The sequence below is a fragment of the Sebastes umbrosus genome, chromosome 6 (genome assembly GCF_015220745.1).
Source record: "Sebastes umbrosus isolate fSebUmb1 chromosome 6, fSebUmb1.pri, whole genome shotgun sequence".
Taxonomy (NCBI): domain Eukaryota; kingdom Metazoa; phylum Chordata; class Actinopteri; order Perciformes; family Sebastidae; genus Sebastes; species Sebastes umbrosus.
In genome coordinates, this window is record NC_051274.1 from 17433740 (window position 1) to 17460435 (window position 26696).

The 26696-nt window shown below is 39.3% G+C and overlaps 1 protein-coding gene and 2 long non-coding RNA genes across 4 annotated transcripts in view; 1 reads left to right on the forward strand and 2 right to left on the reverse strand.

Moving 5' to 3' along the window:
* The window catches only part of tmcc1a (transmembrane and coiled-coil domain family 1a), a 58505-nt gene extending 49272 nt beyond the window's left edge, over positions 1–9233 (reverse strand). Inside the window, exon 1 of the mRNA XM_037771767.1 lies at positions 9213–9233. The gene's annotated coding sequence lies outside the window, so the exon portion shown is untranslated. The remainder of the gene's footprint in view (positions 1–9212) is intronic.
* Positions 9234–16000: 6767 nt separating this feature from the next.
* LOC119489417 lies at positions 16001–18360 on the reverse strand. Its single transcript, XR_005207174.1, has 2 exons — positions 16577–18360; positions 16001–16350 (listed from the first exon to the last, which is right to left on the reverse strand). It is a non-coding gene; the product is annotated as an uncharacterized LOC119489417 (long non-coding RNA).
* Positions 18361–18527: 167 nt separating this feature from the next.
* On the forward strand, positions 18528–21247 carry LOC119489416. 2 transcript variants are annotated; one of them, XR_005207173.1, is made up of 3 exons: positions 18528–19344; positions 19448–19753; positions 21112–21247. It is a non-coding gene; the product is annotated as an uncharacterized LOC119489416 (long non-coding RNA). The 2 variants fall into 2 exon arrangements; XR_005207172.1 differs by having other exon boundaries at positions 18528–18685.
* The last annotated feature ends 5449 nt before the right edge of the window (positions 21248–26696 follow it).

A 26696-nucleotide genomic window follows, 5' to 3' on the forward strand; every position in this document is an offset into this window, starting at 1 on the left:
GACCCCTGCATTAAAGGATTAGTTCACGGTTTTTCAACCCTGACCTTTAATTGATGCTTCCAATTGAGGCAGAACAAATAAATAATTTATTTAAAAATAAATGAAATGACAGAGATATGACATGGCTGACCTAATTCACACCATTTGGACTGTAAGCCAGTGACACACTACAACATGGTGGTGGTTACTTTGTCATAAAGCTACCCAAAAGATGGTCATAAATTATGAAAAACCTCTTTCTTAGCTGAAATAAACAAACGTTTACACATTGTACTGTTTTCAACAAGCTTCACTGACTCCTAGAAAACAAGATGGTTAAACTACAAACTTACAACTCTCTTAGACATTTTTGTTCATCTCTACAGAAGAGAAAACAAAAAACATAACTGATGAAATAACCATATTGATTGCTGTCTACTCAGTATGAAAATAGTAATGCAAACATTTCTAGTTTATCTCATACCAAAATAAAATATCCTGTTGTATTCTTTGCATAATTTTCACATTGGACACTCTATCACCAAAGCCTATTGTGGAACTTATTGACTTATTGTAAAGTATATCGACTGGTTATATGTAACTGTATATATGACTACTGCTACTGTTGCTCTAGTAAAATAGTAGCATTCTCACATGTCTTCTTCAGTACTTCTCATACAGTGGTCAATAGTTGTTTTTTTTCTGGGATCCATGTCCACTATATGCAAGCAGACTGAAGCTTGAAACCTGCCAAACACAATGTCATCATGTCTTATTCCAGAGCACCAGTAGTTCCACATCAAACCTGTTTTAACATGACTTCAGTCTTTCTGTTCTCAGACAGCAGGACTTGCTTGCAGAAGCGTTTCATTTCTGGATAATATGTGCAAGGTCTCCTTCTCATAGCCTCGGTAGCTATGGCAACATAAAATGTATTTTCAATATCAATGCTGAGAATCATTTTTTTCATCCGTGCATTTGTGATTTCAGGATTAATAGGTGTTTCTAACTTCAACTAACAAGTAAAACCTGCACACACAATGAGTAAAGGTCCACAGCTTGCAACGCATGCATTTTCTTTCTAAGATAAAGTATTTCTTGAGTCTAAAAAGGCTGCAGCAACACTTCCACATTTGTTGTATATAGTAGTCATAAGGAAAGCTAGAATCAAGGACAACTATACAAGAGGGATGCACTGATACCGATACCGGATTGGACATCGGGCTGATACTGACTCAAATAGCTGGATCGGATATCGGTGACAATGGTGCCGATCTATTAAATTAAATTCTATGTTTATACACCATATACATTATATACTGGATTTTTGGACCAATTTGTTGCTGCATTAAAAAGGTTTGCACTTGAATTGTAATTCCTGTTAATTTTGAAGATTTTGTTTACCAAGTTGCTGGTGTACGATTTATTATTTTAATAATAAATAACATATTCACTAAATTTATAACTGTGTATTTATTTGTTACATTTTGTTTTAAAAAGTTAGGAATCGGCCGATACCCAAAGGCCAGGTATCGCTATCGGGACTGAAAACATCCCTACTATACAACATGGAGAACATTTTAGAGTTGTAACATCTAAAGACACATATTATTTATAATTTGTCATGTTTGAGGTTTTTATATGAGCAGGTCTTCAGAGAACGTATGCTCTTTTGTCACATAAGCATGGAACTTTCCCCGGAGCTTAACTTTTGAGGAACTCATTGCATTTCGACCGCAGGGACCAGGGTCTAAATTCAGTTTGAGCCAACCCCAAGAGGATGTTTCACCCCCCAAAAGGCCCTGGTCAGGGGGTAATACTTTCTGAAAGTACAGAAATTTCGTGGTGGGGTTTGCAGGGATGATCGTCGCTGATTGGACAAACATCGGACTAACTTGTCTAATCTTCGTAGCCCTTTGAAACGCTATGGAAACGCAGACAACAATGGGCTAAAGGAACCTTTTAGTTCCTGGAAAAGAAGTCCCTGGACTAAAATTACCAGAAACTTCTTGGTGGAAACACGGCTACAGTCATCTTTTAATCCCCCCAAAAAATTAATAATACAAATACCAGTTTGACAAAACTGCTCCAAAATTTGTGTCATGGATTTTTACTCCTCAAAACCTAGGCTTAAAGCTGCAGCTACAGTATATCTGCATCATGTTTCATTCACCTGGCAATTTTAATTTCTGAAGGATGCAGAGTTCAATGATGTATGATTTGCTGCTGTACTTGTGCTCTAATGTCTCTCCACTAGATGGCAACGTTGACACAGACATGCAGGTCAGAGCAGTTGTGGGTTTTGATGGTGGTGTGTCTCAGAACATTGATCGCCTATTTCATTGTTGTTCAGCTATTTTAGACAAAATTTAAACTTCACCGTGATTGTGTCTTATATGAAAACCACACTGACTGGTCTGTACTTGAACTGTGTACTTGTGAATGGCTGCAGTTGATGATATAACCTGTCTGTCCAGTTCATAAATTCTGTGTAGCTGAATTGGAGAGACGTGGGGCTCCTGATGGGGTCTAAGGGCAGCAGACGGAGAAAGTGGAGGAAAGGGGAATAAGAGGATACACGAGGGTCTGAGATTATTGTCTGTAGTATGTGAGAGTGTGGATGGCTGGTCTTTTCTCTTTGGGAGATTTATGTCCCTGTATTAAAGAAAAAAATCTGCGTACCCTTAGTGTTTAGGGTGTTGTATGTTAATAGCAATGGTGCCCAAAGATTTATGATTTATAATATTTGCCTGTTCCTTCATCAAAAATATATTTTGGTTGAAAGTTTTTATTGTTACACAGCTGTAACAATCCAAATTCCCACAAATCATTCTGTACCAACACATTCTCATCTCAGCTTTGTAACGCCCCTTGGCATCACTTTAGGATTAGACAACAAACCACTTTAGTTAGGTTTAGGAAGGAACTACATGGTTGGGCTTAAAATTACTACGTTTGTACAGTGAAAATAAAACAGAACGTTGTGAACACGGGACATGAACATCCATCTCCTGGATGAAAGCCTTTTGTTTGTTGGACCCATCCACCTCCCCTTCCGTGTGTCTCTTTCGCTCTTTAAACTACATCACCACACTCCCGGCGCACTTTTATCAGAGCATTTACTGTTGCCGCGAATGGGTTAACATTATAGTTAATGGAACAGCAGGTGTGTTTCATACCACGCTAAAGGGTGCCCTGTGCAGCGGTACTGAACTCCGACGGCCTTGACAAAGCCTTTGTATTTAACGCCCGGGGAATGAGAACGGACTGTCTACACAGTGGCTGAAAAAAAAGAAGTAGAGGTTTGATTTTTCTCTCTTCTGTTCATTTTGTTGAAAAAAATATATAACTTTACGTTGATATATTCTGCCCAATATGTCAACAATATTGACTACAAATTGACTCCTCAACTCTCCACTTCACAAAATAATATATTTATATTTTTATGGTCATCCATAGATTTTAAAATATGATAAAAATGATTTCAAAATTTAGGAAAGGTGAGAGTGTGAGCCACTGAATGTCATTCAAGTCAACACGGAGAAGTAAACAGGGAAATAATCATTTGGTGAAGAACTGTATTAGAAAATGAGACAAATGAAGGAAGATAAAATAGCAAAGGAAAAAAAGAATGAAGCTAGTTCTGTGTGTGGGCAATCTCATGTTATTGTATGTTCCTATATGTAGAAGTAATAATGGCCATGGCTAAAAATGACTTTCAGGTTCACTTGTTTCAAACACTTATTTGCAAGCTGAATATTCACAAACACCTCTTTGTATCCAGTCTTTATATTTTAAGAAACATATTGCCCTATTCTGTTTCAGTACCAGTAGTGAGTTGTGCCTCTGCTTCACATTAGACTGTGCCGGAGGCCATAATTCACTCATCTAATAATTTCACACACTCCTGCTTCACTTCCTTCATTAAGGATCTGTGAGGTTCGTCAAGAGGTTATTGTAGAATACATACAGTACAATACAACTCTAGTTGTGACATCCAGACCAGGTTTAACCATCATCATCTTTGCTTTTTTTAAAATGATAAATCAAAACCTTTCCTGCACTACATGTTGCCCATTTTTATAGCATCATCTTACTTTAGAGAGAATACCTTAAATTACATTTCATCCATGCTGGAGACATGGCTCTATGGTTGGTCCATCACTTTGATCCTGACTGAAATATCTCAGCAACTAATGGATGGATTAACCGGAAAGTTTGTGCAAACATTCACAGTCCCCTGAGGATAACTCCTAAAGCCTTTTTTGATCCCCTGACTTTTCCTCTGGTGCCACCGCAAGGTTGAAGGTTTAGTTTTATAATTGAAACATTTCAACACATTCTCATCCCAGCTCATCACATACTGACGCTTGTCAGACCCCTTGGCGTCACTTTACGGTTGCAGTAAATACATGTTTAATGTTGTGAATTCAAACAAAAACACTTGCTTAGGTTTATGCAACACAACCACTTACTTTTAGGAAAAACATCATGGTTTGGCTTAAAATTAGTACATTTGTACAGTGAAAGTGATACTTAACGTTGTGAATGTGGGACACGAACAAACAGCTGATTGTAACGTGAAAGCAAAACTTAACGCACGGGACATCAACAACAGCCTCCTGGAGGAAAGTCCTATGTTTGTTGGACCCGTCCACCTCCCCGCCCCCATCAAAACACTCCCCGACCACTTTCTCTGATGCCGTGCTCACACTACGAGCGACACAGCAACAGGCTACAAGCCATTTTCAATGGAAGCCGGTCGCATGAAGCTACAAACTGACACTTGACATTTATCGTTGTGTGACGGGCGTGATGCGCTTCAAATAAAGATGAGCTGGTCTCAACTTTTTTCAGCGCTCCAATGACACGTGAAGTGTCAACCAAATCTCATGTTTTTGTTTCACCCTGTTCTGTTCCATCCAAAAAAATGCTGTTAGCCAGTTCCCAGTGCTGTTTAACGACATCACTACGTCAACGAGTGCTTCAACAACAATGTAGCGGCCACTCTTGGCCGTTTTGTTACTTTTGTTGCTCGTGGAGTGAACATAGTTTGAACGTTTAATATTGACATAGATGGGTTTACATTGTAGTTAATTAAAAGCCCAGTGTAGCTCAGATGCTAAAGGGTGCATTGTGCGTCAGCATCACACGACGATGGGTGTGACAAAGCGTTGATATTTACTCCCAGGGAATGAGAACGAGCTGAATGTTCCAACAAACACTGGATGGATTGAAATTTTGTAAAAAAAAATCATGGTCCTTACAGGATGAACTGTAATAACTTCAATCCATCATCTAGTGCCATCATCAGGTAACATTTGTATTAATGATTTATGATTTAGGACCAAATTCCTGCAAAATTATTAACATTTCCATCAGCCTCACCTGTAATTTTTTTTAGTGCTAATTAGCAAATGCTACAGCCTCACGGAGCCGTTAGGAAGGACGTTGATCTTGTCGACTTGTTGGAGTATCCCATCCATGTGAACATCATAATCTAGTTACAAAACCCCCCCAAAAAGCTCTTCTACTAGTTTTGGACATGCAAGCCGTATTATTGTGAAAGAAACTAGTAAACTGCTGCATAAACACCTAATCTGTGTTTCTGATCACAGTATTTATCTACGCAAATATGTTGTTGACTTGATAGACTTAGAATTAAGTCAGAAAAACAAACATTATGATGATAAAGGATACAATTTTAGTTGAACTGTTTAAGTGGAGGATAAGTTAAGGTTTGTTTGTCTCTCTCAATTTGCTGATAATGTGGAGAAGTGAAAGACACAAACATTTGGGTAAACACTTTAGCCACATTTACACTGTTTTTACCCCTTCCATTCCTCTTAGTAGGCGACCTTTGAGTCTTGCCCTGACCTCAGCGTCCTTTTTATGTTTGTTGCCTCCACCAAGTGTCGTCACACCACCGTTGGAGGGAGCAGGTTAAAAAAGTTGAATCTAATTTCTCATTAGGCAATCAATGATTGTAACTGACATGCAAATGATTATTGCCATGCTGTAAATTGCTTTAATTTTTAAATTAAAATGTTTAATCATAATGATTAAGGAATGAAATTAAGACCTGTGAGAAGTATGAATCACCAGAGACCAACTGTGAACTAGTGACAGCTCCATGGAGAGACGCATATAACAGATAGGTAGAGTTTGCAGTATTTATGTGCTGTATAAAAGCTCTTAATGACTGTGTCAGAGTTGTTGTTCACACAACATGAAAAGCAGAAGCTGAAAAGCAAGTTCATGTGAAAAACATCCCCAAAAAATAGAATTTTCCTCACAGCAATGTCCTCAAAAAGTAGTCAACAAGTGTAGATGGGTGTTCTGTTTTTCACATGATCTGATCAGACATGTGCTCCCATTAGGCAAAAGGACTCAAACAAAGCTTACACACAAACAGAAACACGCTTAAATATAACGTACACTACACACTCAAAAGCACACGAACCACAGGCAGGCTGTTTTTCCTGCTCCCACAGTAGAGCAAAGGATAATGGGACAGATTAGTGTGAGCGGCTGATGCCTGGCGGCCCTTTCTCTGAGAGCGCGGCAGACGAGGATGCTGGCTCTCAGTGGCCCTCGCCAATTACAGCATCCACTCTCGCAGGCCAGGCCTAATGAAGAGTCCGAAGCATGGGAGTGGAGGCGGGCAGCCAAGGATCGATCCCCAGCCTGGTGAGGCCACAGGTGGGGGGTAGACATGGGAAAGCCTGGGGACTGAGGGACCGCATCACTTCCTTCTATCATACATAGGTCTTCCTCAGGGAGATACGGCTACATCTTTGTCTATGCTCCCCCGTTTGACCTCGCAACATCATTATACTCACTCCTTTTTGCATGTTTTAAATTGTTCACCCTCTGATGTGCATCAATAGTGCATAGCCGAAGGTGAATGCTGGTGTGTCTCATAAGTCTCTGGTGCCTCCAGCTTTGTTATGTCAAACTAAGCTTCAGGGAAATTTAGTTTTTCAAGCCTGACGTTTCTTTAAAATAATCCTTCCAGAGCAGTAATTGTTCTTCCGGAGTGGGAGTTACTACAGCTTCTCATTTCACTGTGAGATTTAATGAGCTCTATTCTATGAATGACAGGTTGTCCATAACCTGTAGTTTTAGTTTTAAGCATGTACTGCAGGTATACCTGAGACTGTAGCATCTGTGGGGCAACTTAAAGGATATAGCTGGAGATTTTTTAAAATCTTTTTATTAGCCACACTAGCTGTAGTCTTGTTTTAACAATTATTCCCATGAATAGATCAAAACCAGTGATACATTTAATTTAATTTAAAAACAAGTTTGGTCTCTGTAGCCACATTGCTGGCATGGGGCCATAAGAAATTCAGCCCCATGCCACTCCAGTGTCATCCACAAACACATTAAAGGGTATCTTCTGTATTTTTCAACCTGGACCCTATTTTCCCATGTTTTTGTGTCTATTTGGTCCGAACAAAGGAAAAAAATTAAACATTGTTGGATTTTAATTCTGGTCTGGTTCCTGTTCACACTGCCTTTTTACTAACGAACCAGAGGAGTAAACATGAAGTTATACAGACTGACAGGTAACTCGTCGATACGGCTGTTTTGGCAATTGTCATCCTGCATCATCAGGACCCACGTGGGGAAATCAAATTTGGATGAGTGACAGAAGTTTATACGCTCCCAGAGGACTGGTGCGAATGCATAGTCCGAACGCCGGGGAGCGCATGGACACAAGCATGATCGGCGTGCTGTGGGATCGCTGTCACACACTTTTTAATGGAGTTAATGAACTGAAAAAGTACACAGGGTCATATACAAGCACAGCAGTTTAACAGCTTTTGACCTATTATTCAGGAAAAATACCCAAGCTGACGTGCTTAAACATGGCATTAAATACAGATCACTTCCTGAACAGATTTCACGATCAGCGGATGGATTTATTACTAGTTTAGCTTTTGAAATTCATGCTAAAATCACATATCTGCTACCATAACCCAACCGCACCAGAGTTAACTTGGAAGCATTTTTCAAGCGGTCTCGGTTTGTTTTTTTGGTCCGCACCAGGGTTCGATTGACAGCTTTCACACCAGCCCCAACAAACCATACTAATCAGGCAAAGGCGCGGAGTTCATTTTAACCAAACCAAACGGGTTACGTTTGAAATCACCCTAAGTGACTAATGGGGGCAACAATTTTTGTAGTGCCAGTATAGAGGGATAACGATGTAACCGGTAGCTGCGAAACGAGCTGCGAGGGCAAATGAGCAGCGTCAATGTAACGTTACGTTCACTAAAAGTGCTTGTTTTTTCCACTGACATGTTCAGATTGGCATTAGCAGTGTCTGACAACATTACAGAGAAATAAAACGTTCTTCTTTACCTTTCGCTTGATCCGGTCTCAAGTAGAAGTCTTGTTGTGAAATCTGAATATCCGTATACTCTTGCACAAATAAATACGGACGGCCATCGAATTCAAAGACCTCATCCACATTGTCGAGATCATCTAAATATTTCAGCTGTGAAATTGAAAATCTTCAGATAACACTAAGCTACGCTTTCTGTACTCCAACACAACAAACGCTGTTCGGCTGACACTCGTGTTTCCACCATGGTTATATTCCACTATTCCACCGTTGTCTTCCGGCAACACGTCACCTCGCCAGATTTCATAGCGAGACCTCTCCTTGAGCGAGACTCTTTACATAATGTTGTCAGACACTTATAATAACAATCAGAGCCTGTCAGTGGAAAAAACAAGCACTTTTAGTGGACGTAAATGACGGTGCCAGCTTGCCCCAGTAGCACCATATTGCCAACTGAGCAGCTGCCCTCTGCGTGCTCTCCCTAAATACTGGACCAGTTTCAGAAATTGTTGTCCCCATTAGTCAGTTAGACACAAAAACATGGGAAAATAGGGTCCAGGTTGAAAAATACCATAGTTACCCTTTAAAAAGGCTATACTGTTGCTTTGGGTGTCATATTCCTTCATTAAAACGAACATGGCTAGTGTAGTTAAAAACAAAACAATTCCGCAACTCCATTTTCACTCCAATAAACGTAGGTGTAGAGTGGCCATGTTCATATTGATGAAAAAAGTATGTCACCCAAATGTAAGAGTATGGCCTTTTTATATGTGTTTTTTAACAGTTTTAGATGCCAATGAAGTAATAATAAAAAAAAATTAAAAAAATACAACATCTCTAAGCACAATTTTCACTTTTTTGTAAAAATAAACACACTCACTCTATATTCTGATCATGCCCACTGCTGCTCAGTCTTTGATAAGGTCAGGAACCTCTGCTTCCTCCTCAGCGTTTCTGCATCGCCATGGTGATCAGCATGCTAATGGAGCTAATTGCCATTTCTAGTTTTAGATTAGCATTCAGAGGGAAGGGCTAGCCAGCAGGGCTGACAGCTGTTATAGCTAATGCTAACACTAGAGAAGATATTCCAAATATTTCTCTTAGATGCCAGCAGGTCTAAAACATGGACCCATTTCACCAGCCATTCAATGCTGGGGCTTGATTATTGCCAAAATTACCTCCAGAAACACCTGTCACCATGGCAGTTATAGGCCTGTTCAGACTGACTGGCCATTGTGGTTCCACCCCGAACACAGTTTCAAACTAAGTGCTCTATTTCTTTGATGTCTGAATCGGAATATTGTTCAGTTGGTCGCAGCATCATGGCGTTTTTATTCGCCAAGCTAACGGCATGATGACAATGTCTGCCTGTTTGTCGGTCAGTCCGTCGGCCCTCCACTTTGGTCCAGACTGAAATACCTCAAATATTGAATGGATTGCCATGAAATTTGGTTGACATGCATGTTCCCCAGAGGATGAAGCCTAATGACTTTGGTGATCCCCTGATTTTTCATCGAGCGCCATCAGCAGGTTGACATTTTTGTTTTTTTTTAGCTGTCCCAACAACTATTGAATGGATTGGCACAAAATTTGGTTCAGACATTCATATTTCCAAGACGATATGTCCTATGACTCTGGAGATCCTTCAATTAGGGATGCACCGATACCGATACCAGATCGGATATCGGGCCGACGCGGACTCAAATAGCTGGATTGAGTATCAGTGAAAATGAGGCTGATCTATTCAATTCAATTCTATGTTTATATACTATATACATTATATACTAGAATTTTAATTCCTGTTTAAGTTTTGGCCAACTTGTTGCTGCATTAAAAAAGTTTACATTTGAATTGTAATTCCTGTTAATTTTTTTATTATTTTAATACTAAATAATTCAGTAATTGCATATCTATGCCTTTATTTGTTAGGAAAATAATGTTTATGTCAAGCCTGATGTTGCCTTACACATAAAAGAATGATCCCAGTCACTTCCACACAGTAACGAATACATCTTATTAATTATACACTGGTATCGGATTGGTACTCGGTATAGGCCAATACCCAGGTATCGCTGTTGGGACAGAAAAAGTTGGATCTGTGCATCCCTGACTTCAATGAGGTCAAAATGTGTCCAATACTTTTGTTTATTACCAAATACCCTCATAACCTCCCTTGGTTGCACAACTCTCTGCTTCACATGACTATCTTTATAGAATACGGCTGCATGTGTGGAAATTTCTGCCTGGTTTTAGCTCTGGCAAAAAAGCTAAATATTTATCACGAAGCTTAAAATTGTACCGATACCAATTTAAATAGAAAATGAATGACATCTGAAGCATCAGGAGTTTTTTTTTTAGAATATTCTCAAGATAGATGTATAGTCATTGATAGTCATGGAATAGAGGAGAAGAGCCTTGTGAGATATTTTGAGAAATACTGTGAAGATGAGGCCTAATTGCTTTTCTTTGAACCTGATTTACAGCAAGGGGCTCTTATAGGTGTCCTCGTCATCAGGGGATAGTGGTGGGCTGTGATACAAATACTTGACGATACAGCATGAGTCATGGAAAGAGTTATATTATACCTGAAGTTTGACAAGAGAGAGTTCCATTAATGAGTCCCCTATAACTCCTGAGATAGCTCCTGAGACATGAGATAAACGAAGAGGATTAACCAAAACAGTCACTTTCAACGCAGGCTAATGTATGAATTTGGAAGCTGCTGTGCAGGATGCAATAGCTTCCCTTTAAAAGCTATTGAAAGAAATAGTTTTCCTTGTGAATGGCAGCTTACCAGCCAACTGGTTTAAATTGGCTTTTTAACCCCTAAGTGCAGAGAAAGAACAAGAATTGCTGGTGTGGGTTACAATGAGCAGTGGCATGCCTTATTGATCTGATAATGTAATGAGAGAGACTGTGGAAGAACAGAAGTGATCCATATGGCGTCACACCAATATAATGAACTTGTGTGTCGATGCAAATGGACGAGCTCAAGCTGAGTTGAATCCTAATTGTTGCCAAGGTGTGGTCAAATTCTACCAGCCTACTTGTATGGATTATTTAAATCAATGGAGATCAGTAAAGAAATGGACAGTAAAAAAAATCAACAGACAGATAAATGGATATATACAATTACAATCATTTGTTATCACCTTGCAAAAAAGTATAGGACCAGGGGAAAGTATTAAAAAAGTAAAAGATTAATTAGGGACGCGTCACATTCCCCAGATGGTGGTTCAGATTTACCTTCTAGTTTTAATGAAGGTTGAGGGTTGGTAGCAATCTGTCACCTAATCTGACAACAAATCAAGTACAGTGTGAGCTCCTCATTACCCGATATCCAACCACAGATCAGCAGAGAGTTTTGTACTAAACTGTATTTCAGGAAACAACACTGAACTGTGTGGGTATAATCTGTAAACCTGGTTCAAGGATTAAGTAGTTAAATGGTGATTCCTTGCATCTAAATTGGCATAGATTTGCAGAAAAGCTGAGTTTAACACTCTCTATCACTTATTATAAATGCCAGTTAGAACGGCCTGATTTTATCTAATGTATGATGTGAAGCAAAGAGGAAACAGAACAAAGACACCCTCTCATGTCTGTCTGTTAAATATGAAGCTACAGCTATAAATGATCGTTAATTTAGCTTAGAACAAAGACTGGAAACAGAAGGAGGCAACTAGCCTGGCTATGTCTACGAGTAAAAAAAAACAACTACTAGCACGTCTAAAGCTAAATAATGAACACAGTGTATCTTATTTGTTGTAGACAAGCTAACTATCGCTTAGCTGTAGCTTCATATTAACGGATGGACGTGAGAGTTGATACAATGAAAGATGAAATCAGGAAGCAAATAAGGTTATTTCTTATGTCAAACTATTACTTATGGAGTGGTGCAGGGATGAGTCCTAAAACCCAGAAATTAGTTAGCATTTTAGCACTTCCAGTTCCCTCATCTGGAAGTCAATGGGTTTTTTGAATAGTTTTTTAGTTAGAGATTTTAACATTTTGTTCTACCATATAAAATACGTTAGTAGTCTAACAAGTGGCTAAATGAAACTACAAGATGTCATCACACCGACTTGTCCGCCTTTACAGCCTCGTTGTGTATACTCGCGCTCATGCGACTGTCGTGTAGTTTGTTTATAGCCTAACGTTAGCTTTTTACTTCTGGCGATTGCATTCCCACTTCAGAAACCATAAAAGTGGTGTTCATTTGCGGAGATTATCTTGCTGAACAAAACTTGTAAAGTATCATAAACGTTTGTTTGCCACAGAGCTTCCAAAACCCAATGGAAAAATCCCGTTGGCTTTTTGTTGAGGGAACCAGTGCGATTCTAACTTCCTGGTTGGCCTACAAAAATACGTCATCCCTGCAGCACTCTATTGGATAAGCTTCTTAGAAAAACAAATCACCCAGAAGTCATCCTCTTTTACCTCTTCAGTTTCAGCTTTGTTATTGGGCATTGTTCTATTTTTATTTCCCCAAAAAAACCTAACAGCAAGCAAGCATTTTCACAAACTAACGTTAAGTTGTGAACTTGCTGGTAATTTATCTTATTTAAATCATACACTGATAAAAATGAAATGTAAATGAATCAGTCAAACACTGAGAAAATAAGCAGGAAGGAGGATAATACCTGCTCTGTGTCCCTTTTACAATTTCCGGTGATTGCCTGGGCGACAGGCCGACAGGCCTAATGTGCTTCAGTCTGTGCCAGTGACACACTGAGATCTCCCGTTCTCTTTACGTTGTGCTAATAGGACATGCCACTCTGGGTTTCAGCCATATTCTTCTGTCTTATTAAAATTCGCGGCTGAAGTCCCTTTAGGACATAATGGTAAGAGCAATTAAGAGACATTTTTGCGGAGAAGGCCTTTATGAGGATATATCAACCGTGTCTTAACACCTTTATTCTAATATTCACCATGACCTCCACACTACTAGTACTTATACAACTGCTTCTACTACTTCAAGCTGAGTGCATGAATGATAATATGATGCAAATTTGTCTTCAAAGTATTAGAAAATGTAAAATTTACATTCATGTATAAAAAGAGATTATTATGCCATTATGTAACTAATACAGCTGGCACCTGGCTGTAGATAGCTGGTGTGTGTTCACTCTCAGTCTCAATGAAAAAAAACTTCGCAGGACGTGAATATCTTCTCCAAGAATCTTGTTTGTTCTGATTTATTCAGAGCCGAGTCTCTGCACATCGAGATGGTAGAGCTGCCTGACTTTGTCTTTATATGCAGAACTTAATCAATTCAGAGACTTCAAAATTGAGCTGTTCTTGCCCACACAGTGAAGCATTGAGAGAAGCACACCACAACAAATGCATGTAGCTTATGGGTCTGTAGATACACATACAAACGATTGCTAACACACGTGTGACAGCTCTGACCTTCCCAGTGACAGCAGCATAACACCTGCTCCATTCAGTGCCTTATTACTAGGTTAATTAAAGGGGAAAAGAGGACGAGGCTCCACCGGTCAGCAATTACAATATGTGCTTACATGTGCGCGTTTTACGTTTAATGACATGCAGATCTATAACACCTTTCTACCGTACACACCTCACAGTCTTGGTTTTAGTTGTAAAGTCGGCTGATAAAAAGCAATCCCAGAATCCCCAGAGAAGAGTAAAAACAGTCATATCAATTCACCACAATGGCAGTCTTGGCTAAGCTGTCTGATGCAGGTGGTTATCAGTTTGCATCAAGAAGACAGTGAAGTGCAACTTTTACAGCCCCTGAGCAGCACATTTACCACATTCAAAATGCTTGTACTGTCATCAGCTGAAACGGCTGAACGAAGCTCAAAGTTAGAACTCTTACTGAACCGTGAGACGACTTCAGGAGTAGAGGAACAATCTATATCATCCATCATCACCACAGTGCAGAGTTGTTATTCTGCCCGTAGGGTCCCACCTCTCTTCCTTTCTTAAACTTTGAAACGTGGATGGATGGATGGATGTTGAATTAAGGAGTTGTTTCCTCTACTGGCTATCTCTGAGTGAAATGTCTCAGCAACGAAGCCGCAACACCCCAGCATAACACAATGGAGGGACAGGGTAAAAAATGTCTTTATTAAGGAAGAAATCACAGCAAGTATACAGCTGAGAACAAGTTTGTTGAAAGATGGTCACCATTAATACAGGCGATGCCAGAACTCTAGTTACCTCTTTTTTCCTTTTCTTACTTTTATTTATTTTATTTTATTCTATTAATTTTTATTTCTTTTACACCTGTCTTTTCTTTGGTTAATACTACAGTTACAGGGTAACCCCTGTTTCATTGGTGGTACGAGAGGTGAGGTATTTGATGTGTGCCGCACATGTTTATGTAATATGAACATTATTATTACCAATGAAGAAGTATCTCTTAACAATGTTCAGAACAGAAATGAAAAAGAAGTGTAATAGTATATGCATCTCCTCCAAGTTATGTTTTCTGTATTTTGTGTGATGAATAAATAAAAAAAATAAGCACAAAAAAGCTCTCAGCAATTATTTGATGGATTACCATGACATTTTATGCAAACATCTATGCCTCCCTCAGGATGAACTGTAATCACTTTGATAATCTCTTGGAAAAATAAAAACCTTGCAAATAGTTGGACAGATATTTAGGGAGGCATCAGGTGGAGGCACAGTTCTCAACTATTTAATTAGAAGACATGTTCCTACAGTACGTTTCTTTCCTTCAGACGAAATGCAAGTGGATTTATTGACCTTTTAAATTAAAGATAAGGTACAAAAACAGATGAGAGAAAAAGGTAAAGGTCAGGTCAGGTAAAAATTTCAGTTCATCCAATAAACTAAATACCTGCAAAACTGATGGCATTCCTATCAGTCTCAGTTGTACTTTGTGTTTTGCACCAATTATGAAATATTAGTGTGCTAACATGCTAAACTAAGATGGTGAACTTGTTAAATTGTCACTGTGAGCATGTTAGCATGCTGACGACAACATTTAGCTCAAAGCATCACTGTGCCTTTAAGTGCAGCCTCATACTGTATCCGTCTTAGCATAATTACAGTGATCACAGAACAGCATCACAGAGCCACTAGCATCGCTGTAGACTCTTAAATCTTGTTACGTATTTATTTTAAGTCATTTCCTTTTTTATTCTTGTGCCTATTAGTAAAAACTAGATTCAAAACAACAAAGTTGTCATAAGGTGCGGTGGCCTTTGTTGCATCTGATCCCCCATATTTCTTTCCTCTCCTTAAAGCAATAAATGCCAAAAAAGTTGTCTCTGAAGACAATGGGAGGTGGTGAGCAAAAGATAAATAAATGAAAAACGTCCACCTAGTTTGTCCCATAGAGACCAGGGTAACTGTAGGTACATGGATACAGCGAAGTGAGGTAGGCCAGTGGGACAATTAACTTTTGTAAAATGGACATTGAGACAGGAAGAAAATGTCTCACAAGTGAATAATTACTTGAGGATGTACACATCCTCTCTTATTTGCAAATCAGCAGTTAAATCAGTTGATTAAAGTGCACGTTTGAGACGTTCCTTTGCCACAAAATTAGACATATGTTGGAGGTAGTTGTAAGTACAGTTCAGGTAATTGGAGTGTCTTTCTCTCTCCCTATAGTCACACACACACTCAATGCTGTGCAACGAAATGAGCAATCTTGTTATCATTTGCCAGTTCTATTCATTTATTCATGAATTGGCTCCTTAAGGGGGCTGGGGGACAACCATCGGTTCATCAGCGATGAATCCCTTAATAGAGAAAACCCTGCTGAGACCAGCGGACGGACGGAGAGACAGGGGGAGGACAGACAGCAGGTAATATTACTGAGAGCCATTTCTGGTCATACCAGACTCAGCAAGTGGTGAAGAGTTAGATGAGAAGAAGAGGTGGGATGGGAAGTGCATAGAGGAGTTTAAAGTGGCAGGCTTATTGTTAAATGTTCACAGTTTGGGAGGCGTAGCGTTGGCGATACTGCTCACGAGTCATTTTTGAATGACGTCACAGAAGACAGATGTGTGCATCTGGAAAGGCAAAAGAATTTGCATTTGTAACACGGTTTTATTTCTTAGACAGTGTTTCAATTTTAAAGCTAGTCTTCAGCAAATTTGCCTAACAATAAAGAATTTCCCTGCTTGTTCCTGCTTTTCATTGATGCATTTTCTTATATTCTTCTGCACATTTCTCGTCGCTGTATGTATTTGAATGCAAGGCACATTGCAATGAAGTGCAGTACATTAAAAAAATTACCTTTCCTGGCAGTCTATGCATGGGAGAGGCGAGGCGGGAGGGAAGCAGGGATTGTTTGTGTGGAGGAATAAGAAGGTGTGACTCCCCTTTCACTCCACTGATTACAGATGGAGAGGACTCTGTGGAGTTCTGCTGCAAGTTCCTGCTGCCTCAGTGTTGAGTGTGCCTAATGCTCTCTCCTCTCTATTACAGCCCACAGCACCGCGGCCATCACACACACACACACACACACACACACACACACACACACACACATACACCAACAAGCCCTTGCTATCTTTATCTCTCTAATCCTCTCCTGCAGATGTCACACTGTTGCCTCCAAACAATACGACATCCTGCTCAGCCTTTGTCTCTCCCTCTGTATTTAATGTAAAGCGATACGTGGGTGGCAATTGCTGACAGCAGACCCTGTTAATTAATAGTTACATATAACAGGCCTACCTTACGCTATCGGTAGAGACCCTCAAATTACTGCTTTGAACTGTATTATAAAGGGAAACTTTCTTCAAACGCAGTAGCAAAAGCTGGGCTCAAAAACACTGAACAGCACAATGCCGCATGCATAGATTTTACTGATAATAACAGATTTATGGGTGTGCACATGTGTGCATGTGTGTACAGTACGTTAGATCTATCCTCCTACAGCCTGTATAAGACCAAAGGGCTGAAAGTTAATCAAAGGCACATTTCCATCCGCGGTGAAGACTGTAAACAAGAGCAGCTCACACACTTACATGCACATATACTATATATAAATTATTCATATAGTGTATGTCATTATCACATCATTTAATTTGATGTAAATTCTTTGGATTTTGACTTCCTCCCTGGTAGTATAACTCATAAACACATCTTTACAATCTCTAACTGAACCTCACAACCATCACATTATTTTCTTAATCTCTTCTTAATCAAAATGATCTGTAGTGCGAGAAATAGACTCAAAAGACTGGATCCAAACACAAGATAAAGGAGTGTGTTTTGCATCAGTGCTCACAATCAAGATCTCTTTTATTCCACCCCGTGCTTATGGCGAGCGTCTAGAGCCGGATCTGTGCTGAGGCCAGCTGTATACATGCACTTGTGCTCATATAAAAACACTCAGTTACACCTGCAAACAACAGACCTGCCGTCTGTGTGGCTGTTTCATCGAGCAAACGTCCCCGACACCTCAGTTTGTATGTCAAAGACACAGTGACGTATGAGAGGAGTTGGATTAATACTTTTTCATAAATTGTATTTAAGAAATGTATCCTTGAGCATTAGACCATGTACCCAATGAAACTACAATACTAGCAAAAGAACATTTGTTATTTAAATACAAAAAAGACAATAGCTACAGAAAAAAACAAACTAACCCAATCTGAAACCATATGTCCTTTATATATCTTGAGAACTCATCTGACCGACTTCACACTACTGCTGGGAATACGGTGCAATTTGGCCAGATGTGGCGCTATAAAAATAAACTTTATGTTTTGGTCTGTAACTTATGAACCTCAGAATAAAAAACAAAAATTCCTGGATTTTGTGGGTCCAGACGAATATATCTATATAAGCCACCAAGCCGGAAGTATAGTTATCTTTGTGGATTGTTGATGTTCCATACAGCTTTGCTATAGCTGGGCCTCAAGGTTAGCTCAAATGTTGTGGGCAGGGCTTATATTACAAAAAAAATCATATCTCCTGAACTCTTTGTGCTATTCGACCATATCTAACGTTTTTATCTATTCTTTTGTTATTATACTGTTTGATTTGCACCAACGTAACCAAAGCAAATTCCTAGTGTAAATCTCTTACACCTGGCAATAAACACAATTCTGATTCTGATTCTGATTCTGATTCTGATTCTGATTCTGATTCTGATTAGGTGGACATGTGTAGATATGATGTCTGAGTGACCGTGGCAAATGTGGTGCCATTTGGCCAATAGGTAGCTGTAGCAGCATCATCTAACTATAAAGGACGTATTCTCTGTCTGTCTGTTTATGTATGTATGACTGTCCTTCGCATATCTCGAGAACCGTTCATCCAATCAACTTCACACTTGGCGGGTGCAAGCAGCCACACCGCAGATCTCTACAACGCTGCAAACAGCACTTCTGGGTACCAAGCAATCGGCATGTTCCAGAAGGGCACACGCTATTAATGGGCCCTGCACTAGTTACCTTAAATTGTTAATCTGAACCATTAGGATGTAGTATAGAATGATAATGATGAGGCCAGAATCCACATATAATAATATTGAGGCCAGAATCTTTTTGTCCTAAGCTGAGTATATATGAAGTGGGTCAATATGCATCACTAGAACGATAAAACACAAACTTTCTGTTACATTAGTCTCCAACTCTGGTGTTGTTCCCATTTGTGGAGGAAAAAGAGGGGGTGTTGATCGTGTACGCACTGTTCATTCAGAGGTTAAGGGTGTCTTTAGAGAACCCATTTGGGGCTGGTGAGTCAGCACGACTGTCAGCCTCGCTGTTTCTCAGCTCCATCAGTGTGGCAGCGGGCAGGCGTCCGGTTGGCAGGGCAGCAGGACAGTGACAGGGGCGTCTGACAGGGAGCACAGACATGAGGCCAGGGAGGCAGAGGACAGTGCAGAGGGCTTGAGACCGGTCACATAACAACAGCATGAAATCTAGACCTTTCATCTATGTTAGACCAAAAAAACAACAGAGGATACTGCATGTATTGTGTATCAGGGGCACGGCAACACACAAAATGGTCATGTAATTAAGTCAGACTTACACTTAAAGTGACTCAAAGTTAGTAGAAAAGACTCAATTTCACTCATTCGCTGAAAACAATCTCAATGCAACAAACCCTGAGTGCGTTTTTCATCATCTCAGCTCTCCAACACTCATATAGCTCTTAACGAAAGTCCATCAGAGTTTTGACGGCAGACCGAGAATCAATCTCAGTGGGTGTGTGCGGAGCGTGGCCTTGGAAGCATCTGTTCTTTGAGCACTGGACCTGATCACAAAGCTATTATCTGTGAGAGTTAAGTCACATAAACCACAGAGAATCAACTGTCCTGCCCTGTGTGTCCTTAACTTTACAGCCAAAGCAGTCATTCACCTTGATATATCAAAACTAACTGATTTTAACAGCAAAAATAAAGATCCCCTCTAGTTTGGAAGCCAAAGGAAAAAGTGATGTAGGAGGCAAAACATGGTAGGAATACTAAATGTCTTTTTGACAGAATCTTGATTTATCTTTAATGTGACATTTGAACTTTTTCCCTCATGGGAATAACTGCATCATGCATAGACAGGGGAATAGGTCAGCCACAAGTAAACAAGACACCACAGACATAATTGATTTTGAGCATCAGTTTGAGCCAACAGATTGATCCCTGTGTTATTTAGAATCTGCAAAAAAAAAAATCCTATCCCATTCATAACATCAATGTCATGAAACAGTGCGGCTATTTGAGCACGCCTGTGGAAACCTACGTGTGCTGCTGCTGTTGTGAACAATAAGGAAGCCACAATCACCACGCCATTATGTTTTCTTTAGTGGCCCTTTTAGTGAAATCAGCTTACTTTCTGTGCAGCTCAATGGCGTTCCAGGAGCGACAATAGGCCTAAGTAAAAATTATTTTGTGATTCAGTTGACTCACATGTGATGAGATCCCATCTGTCCCACCTTTGTCAGTCTTCCCCCTCTTAACTTCCTGTCCCCAATCTCATTCAAGTATACAGAGACTCTGAATTAATCAGTCTTTATTATGAGTAGCCATCTTCAAACAATGTTGTTTCAGACATCCAGGTGCTATCTCAAGTCCTGAATATGCAGATGGATGATTTGATATTGTCCTGTTTTGTTAAAATTCAAAGAGCCGGAAGCTGCATTCTTAAAGGATACGGCTAGTGATATTCTGATTTTTTTTTTTTTTTTTTATAAACAAATCCCCATGAAAGGATGAGTGCAGTCCTTAGGGGTGTTGAGGGCTCATTTATTAAGATCTGGAACCCTGTCCTGGACTATATACCATCAGAGCTCAAACACACTCTGTTGAAAGGCCAATACCCTTCAGGGTGGAAGCAAATTATGCCTAGTGCCACGTAAAACATAAAATATATTTCTAGGATCACCGTTTACCATTCATGAGAGTCTGAGGACAATATACTTTACTCTATGAGATACTATCTGCTATTTTTATTGTCTTCTTTTTTTTTTTTTTTTTATGTATTTATTTTTATGTATGGGTATGTAGGTATATGTGTATGTATATGTAGGTATGTATGTGTATATATATATATATTTATTTTTACGGTCAGTTTAACCACTGTTATTTTATGTAAAATGTCCCTTTTCACCCATTTTTATAATTCATTTATTTTTATTTATTGGTTTTGGGGGAGGGTGGGGTGGTCTGACTGTATAGAATAACTGTTGAACATAACATTGCTGTGAGCCTTCTGTTCTGAAAATAATAAAAATATGTTGGAAAAAAAAAAAAAAAAATCCCATGAAAAGACTTAAACCAACAATGAGCTGATCCTACTAACAACACTTTTCCTGTGTAGCTCATAGACTGTAAAAGAAGGGGACGTAGTCACTGTGACATCACCCATTGGTTTGTGGACTGCCGTTTTGAAGCCTCGAGTTCAGCATTTTGGCCGTCAACTAGAAGTGGCATGAGAGGGTGGAGCTGAATGAGACATTTTTAAGCGACCAAAAATGTTATAATTAACTTTCATGAACTTCTGCATTGGCTTCACTTTTCGGACCCTGGAGTTGCCCACCGGTGTAGCCAAAGCCTGATATAGTTTATTCCTTTGAGCAATAGACTTCCATTGATGTCCAAAAACCATTAAAAGACAAGAATGAGCCACACTGTTGCCCTGGACGACATATTCCTTCATTAAAATGGGCCTTTCTATATTTTTCATCATTCCTACAGACAACGTTTCTCCCATTCTCCAGTTGGTGAGGTCCAATAACACCAGTGTTGCCGCGGGTTGTATTTTTTGTCCGTTGGTTGGGTAGACCTATTTTGCATGCATATTACATGAATAATATTTATAAATAAAAATCATAAAAAATAATTTATTTATATCCTACCAAACTGACTCAGCACATAGCCTACACACATGGACATGGGACACGTTGCACACCCACATACACACACACAACGTGCCTCATGCTCCCTGCCCGCCGCCTCTTGAACCTAAGTCTGCTAACGAAGCAAACAAGTTAACAACTAACAAATGCATATAAGTATGTAAGTAAAAACCATACATTCATGTGGTCCAGGTGGGGAGGATGAGGGAAAAGGGAAGAGAAAGTAAAAAGACAAAGCAACAGGTTAGTTGCAGTGAAATGGTCTACACGTTCTACAGTTTATTTTATTTATGATAATACTGTATGTAATTACAAAAGACCATTTTAGGACCCGGTGACAGAACGGTTCAGGGAAAACAGTTTTTAATGCTGGAACACTAAACATTTATGGTGTTATTTTGTAAATATTACAATACATTTGGCAATGGCAGTAATGCTGTTGGACTTTAAAAGCAGTGTATATGCAGGGGCATGTTTTGAATTAAGGTATGTGGCTGGTTTTACTGGCTGTTGGGCTGGTTTCCTCACACCTGATTAATAACGGCCATAGCAACCTTCTATGAACTGGTTCACCGGGGCAAATATATTGACTTAATGCAAGAGTTGAACATTTTGTCAAATGCACTTCCTCGATGAGAAGATCGACACACCACTCTCATATCTGTCAGTTCAACACGCTACAGTCAGCAGATGGTGAGCTTAGTTTAGCATAGCATAAAGAGTTGAAACAGGGGGAAACAGCTAGCATGGCTCTGTCTGAAGATAACAAAAACCTCCCTACCAGCACTTTCTCCATTAATGCATGTATATAGGTCCTGTTTGTGCATGTGTGTGTATTTCGGGTGTAACAATTCTGTGTGTATAAAATAACAGAGTGAACAAATTTAATTTCCCCTCGGGGATCAATAAAGTGCCTTTCTTCTTTCTTCTTCTTCTTCTAAAGCGCACTAATTAACACACTACATCTAGTTTGTTTAATCCGCACAAAAAACAAAGTGTAAAAACGGCAAGTTTTGGTTTTGCACGGGTTTGTGTGTGGGACTATTTTTTAGCCGTGAGTGAAGAGTCTGAGCTAGTTGCCTGGCAACTTTGCGGTGACTGCAAGACTACAGGAAGCCTCTGTGATCGGCCAGGACATGCTCCAAATGAGATACAGTTAATTAGTGAGTTAAGCTTACACAGCAATGCTTTGAGCTCAATGCTAATATCAGCATGCTAACATGCTCTCAATGACATTACTAACATGCTAATGTTTACCATGTTCACTACGTTAGTTTAGTGTGTTAGCACGCTAAAATGTTCTAATAAGCACCAAACACAAAGTACAACAGAGATTGACAGGAATGTCTTATTGCAGGTATTTGGTCATAAATTGAAGTACTGGACACATGAATTTTGACCTGATGATGGCGCTAGTTAGGGAGTCAAAGTTATTACAATTCATCCTGAGTGGGACATGCATGCATGTCCATCCAACATTTGTTGGTAACTTTAACTCAAAACCAAACCACAAATGTAAACCTTATCATTGTGCTAAAGGAAAAGCACCACAGGCTAGGGAAGATGGAAGGTATTGTAACAATGGACCAACGCATTGTTGGTATTGGTGGTTTCATGGGGTTTGTTGACAGTAAGAAAAATATAGAATAACACAACTTATCTGTTAAACAGGGAGTAAAGAGTGGTAGCCTTTACTGCAAACTCTTGTTAATGAGTCAAACCCATTTGTCTTATATCAAATTTCAAGAAAAATGTAGCAAATGCTCACTAATGACAATAAAAAGCTGAGCGTAAATACATTTTTCTGTAAATACATTTTTCCTCTACACATTTTGAAGCCGCTGGGCAGGAAAACAACACATTGAATGTCTTTATATTTATAATATAATGTTTCACTCTGGGGAGAACGGCTTCGGTTAAAGCAGCGTGGCACTTCTGATGAATGCGTGCCCGTCCTTCCTGCGTCTGTCTTCTGAGGCTGCACAACTCTGTCAGCATCTTACGGAGCTGTGACAAGAGTTCAATCACAACAAAACACGATTGTCTGCCCCTTAGATCAACTGTTTTCAGTCTGACCTTTACAACCAGAGAGAACAGTGTGTATCTTCATCCATGCCTGCGGACAATTAGGTTGGAGGAACAGATCACTCTGTCAGTGCTGCTATTTACTGTAAACAACGGCTGTGTTGTCGTCCCAGGAGACCACAGACTTGTCTGGTGTCGGAGTGATACAATATGGTCCAAATTCAGATGAAATGACAATAGCAAATGAAATGACAGCCAGCCTAAACTGAACACAACCTCATTAGTAAAAATAAAGCAGGAGAACAATAGTTGTGACCTAATGGGTTGTACTTTCAGTTGACCCTAACGTCATGAAAAAAATGTTATTAGTACTGATACAGGCAGATCTCCCTGGGTAGTGACAGCAAATCGAGACGTGGAGTATTGTTTTCCGGCTACAGCCTCACCAGAACTGACAGAGCAGACAGCACCTTCCCCTCCACTGTCTCCTGGGAATAGGTCAATAGGGAGAATCACCACCTGCTGCTGCAGTCAGATATCTGAGGGGGTTCCTCTTTGATTCAACTAACTAGGTGGTCTTTCTGAGCACAAGACACCCTGAACAGTATATGCAAATTCTTTTATGCTTTCAGTTTACTTTTTATGTACTTTAGAGAGATACACTTAACAAAATTATACTTAATTTATACTTGGCTTACATCGACAAGTACAAAGAAAGTCAAAGTATACTTGGCTTATACTGAAAAGTTTACAGAAAAGTATATTTGGCTAAGTACTATAAGTTCACTTAGAGAAAACGTACAAGTATACTTGCAGTAAAAACTATTAACCTAGTAGTTTATGGAGTGTATAGTTTAAACGGTACTTTCATAAACTAAAAAGTGGGCTACGAGTATATAACTAGTAAACTAACAGTATATATATATATATATATATATAGATATATATATATAAGTTCACTTGTGTAGTTCACATTATCGCTGCAGTACAAAATACAACTCGGATGTAAACTTACTAATTTACTACTCTTACATTTAAAGTATACCTAAAAGTCTACTTTTATAAACTAAAAATTGGGACAATTTAGGCCCAAGAAGAATTCAAGTTGTGCACTTACAAGTATACTACTAGTACATTGATATTAGTATACTTATTGCATAAAATATACTTGGGATTATACTTGAACTATACTTAAGTTTACTTCATTAAATAAACTTGAAGTATACTTATTTTTTTTAATGGTATGCTAAAAAGCAAAACACCACTTGACATTAATTCTGTTTTGAATCAATGGTCCAGTTTTTTTCCATCAAGTGAGATAAGATTTCACATGAGACAGAGTAGAACTTCGAGAGAACACTACTTCGATTGGTTCCACATGGGAGCCTTTTCTTGGCGGTCCCAGGGCAATTTCTGATTGTCTGTCATTCTTCAGCTAACCTGACATGAGTCATCTTTGTCCTCTATGCGTGATGTAAACTGGGGATACATCTTTCACCTATTACTGATTCGGTGACGGAGGGAGGGGGGAGGGTTCTCAGATCTTGGATCTATGTGTTGCTCATCAAGCTCATCAATCGCGCCGCCTCTCACATCGATCACCGTAGAAGACATAAATAGCTGCTCGCACTCGCTGCTCTACAAATACACAATCAGGCAGTCCTTAGCATGCCTCCCTAAAGTCCACCTTCTGACTGAGAGCTCAAAAAAGCCACAAAAACAAGTGTGATGGCGTGTGCTTGTGTTTGTTTGCTTGTTAGAAAGACAGAACAAGGTGGGAAAAGAAGGAAATTAATGTTCTGTTATACAGTACAGATAAACACATCATTTTTGCCACAGTCTGTATACAAATAACAATAACATGACTGTAAAGTTTTGTTTACTTTCAGGCTTCATCTTTTGTGCCAAGTCAGTTCTCAAGTCAGTCAATACAAGTCCAAGTTACGTCTTGTCAAAGGAAGCATCAAGCCACACGTCTTCATAAGCAAATTGCAAGTCAATTGCAAATCTTGTAATTGTTAGTAGGATCAGAGAGCCGGGAGCCACCACTTGCTAACGCAAATTCAAAGTACAGTTGCCCGCTGGCAGACGCAGCGGTAACAACTCACTGTCTGAAACCACCTTAAAGTCTACATCTCTGCTCTGCTAGGTCTGTTTTACTGTGTGGTTTCACAGGATTCGTTTTCCAACCTTTTCTCACTGCTATTTCATCAAGTAATGTACCCATCCATTATTATTTACCAAGTGTTACTGTTTAAGCATCCCAGGTAGGTAATACGTGACACTCACATAACTCTTTTTGTTGGTTTTTCCAGTTAGGATGAGTACAGACTTGTATACTAGGCACTGTTATTTATTTTTCAATCATCAAGAAGTGATTGGTGTAATTCTTCCTCTGGTCTCCTAAGTACGTCTATAAGCTCCAGCATGGCCAAACTTGTGCTGCCCATGAACTCATGCACACCTCTCTCCTCACCAATATATCACACTATTATTTGGATTTGAATTACACTGCCTCACTGCTTCAAACCAATCAGCTCTCTCCTTGCAGGACAGACACCTGCGGTGTCCAACATTGTACTTGTAGTAACTGAGCATGGAGACAAGCTTTACGTAAAGTCTACAGCTTTAATCTCGTTGTCCTTTATGATTCATGTTACTATGTAACAATAAATGTTTAACCCATTGGTGTCCGCAACTGAAACTTTTAATTTTGAAATTTCCTCGGTTAAACAGTTTGGCTGAAAAGTGAGTTTTTCTTATCATACTATATCTAGTATTTGGGCACATGGGAATACTGTTTTTGCAATGGACTCTATTATATTTTAGGAAAAAACAGTAGTCCCATGTGCCCAAATACTAGATATAGTTTGAAGAAAATGCCTGTTTCTCAGAAACTACAAAGAGCACAATCAAGTATTTAGTATCTATGAAATAGTATTTGTTTTTCAAAGATATTTACACATATGCAGTGTACAAAAAAATCATTTGGAAAACATTTAATAAACACAATGTTAGCATT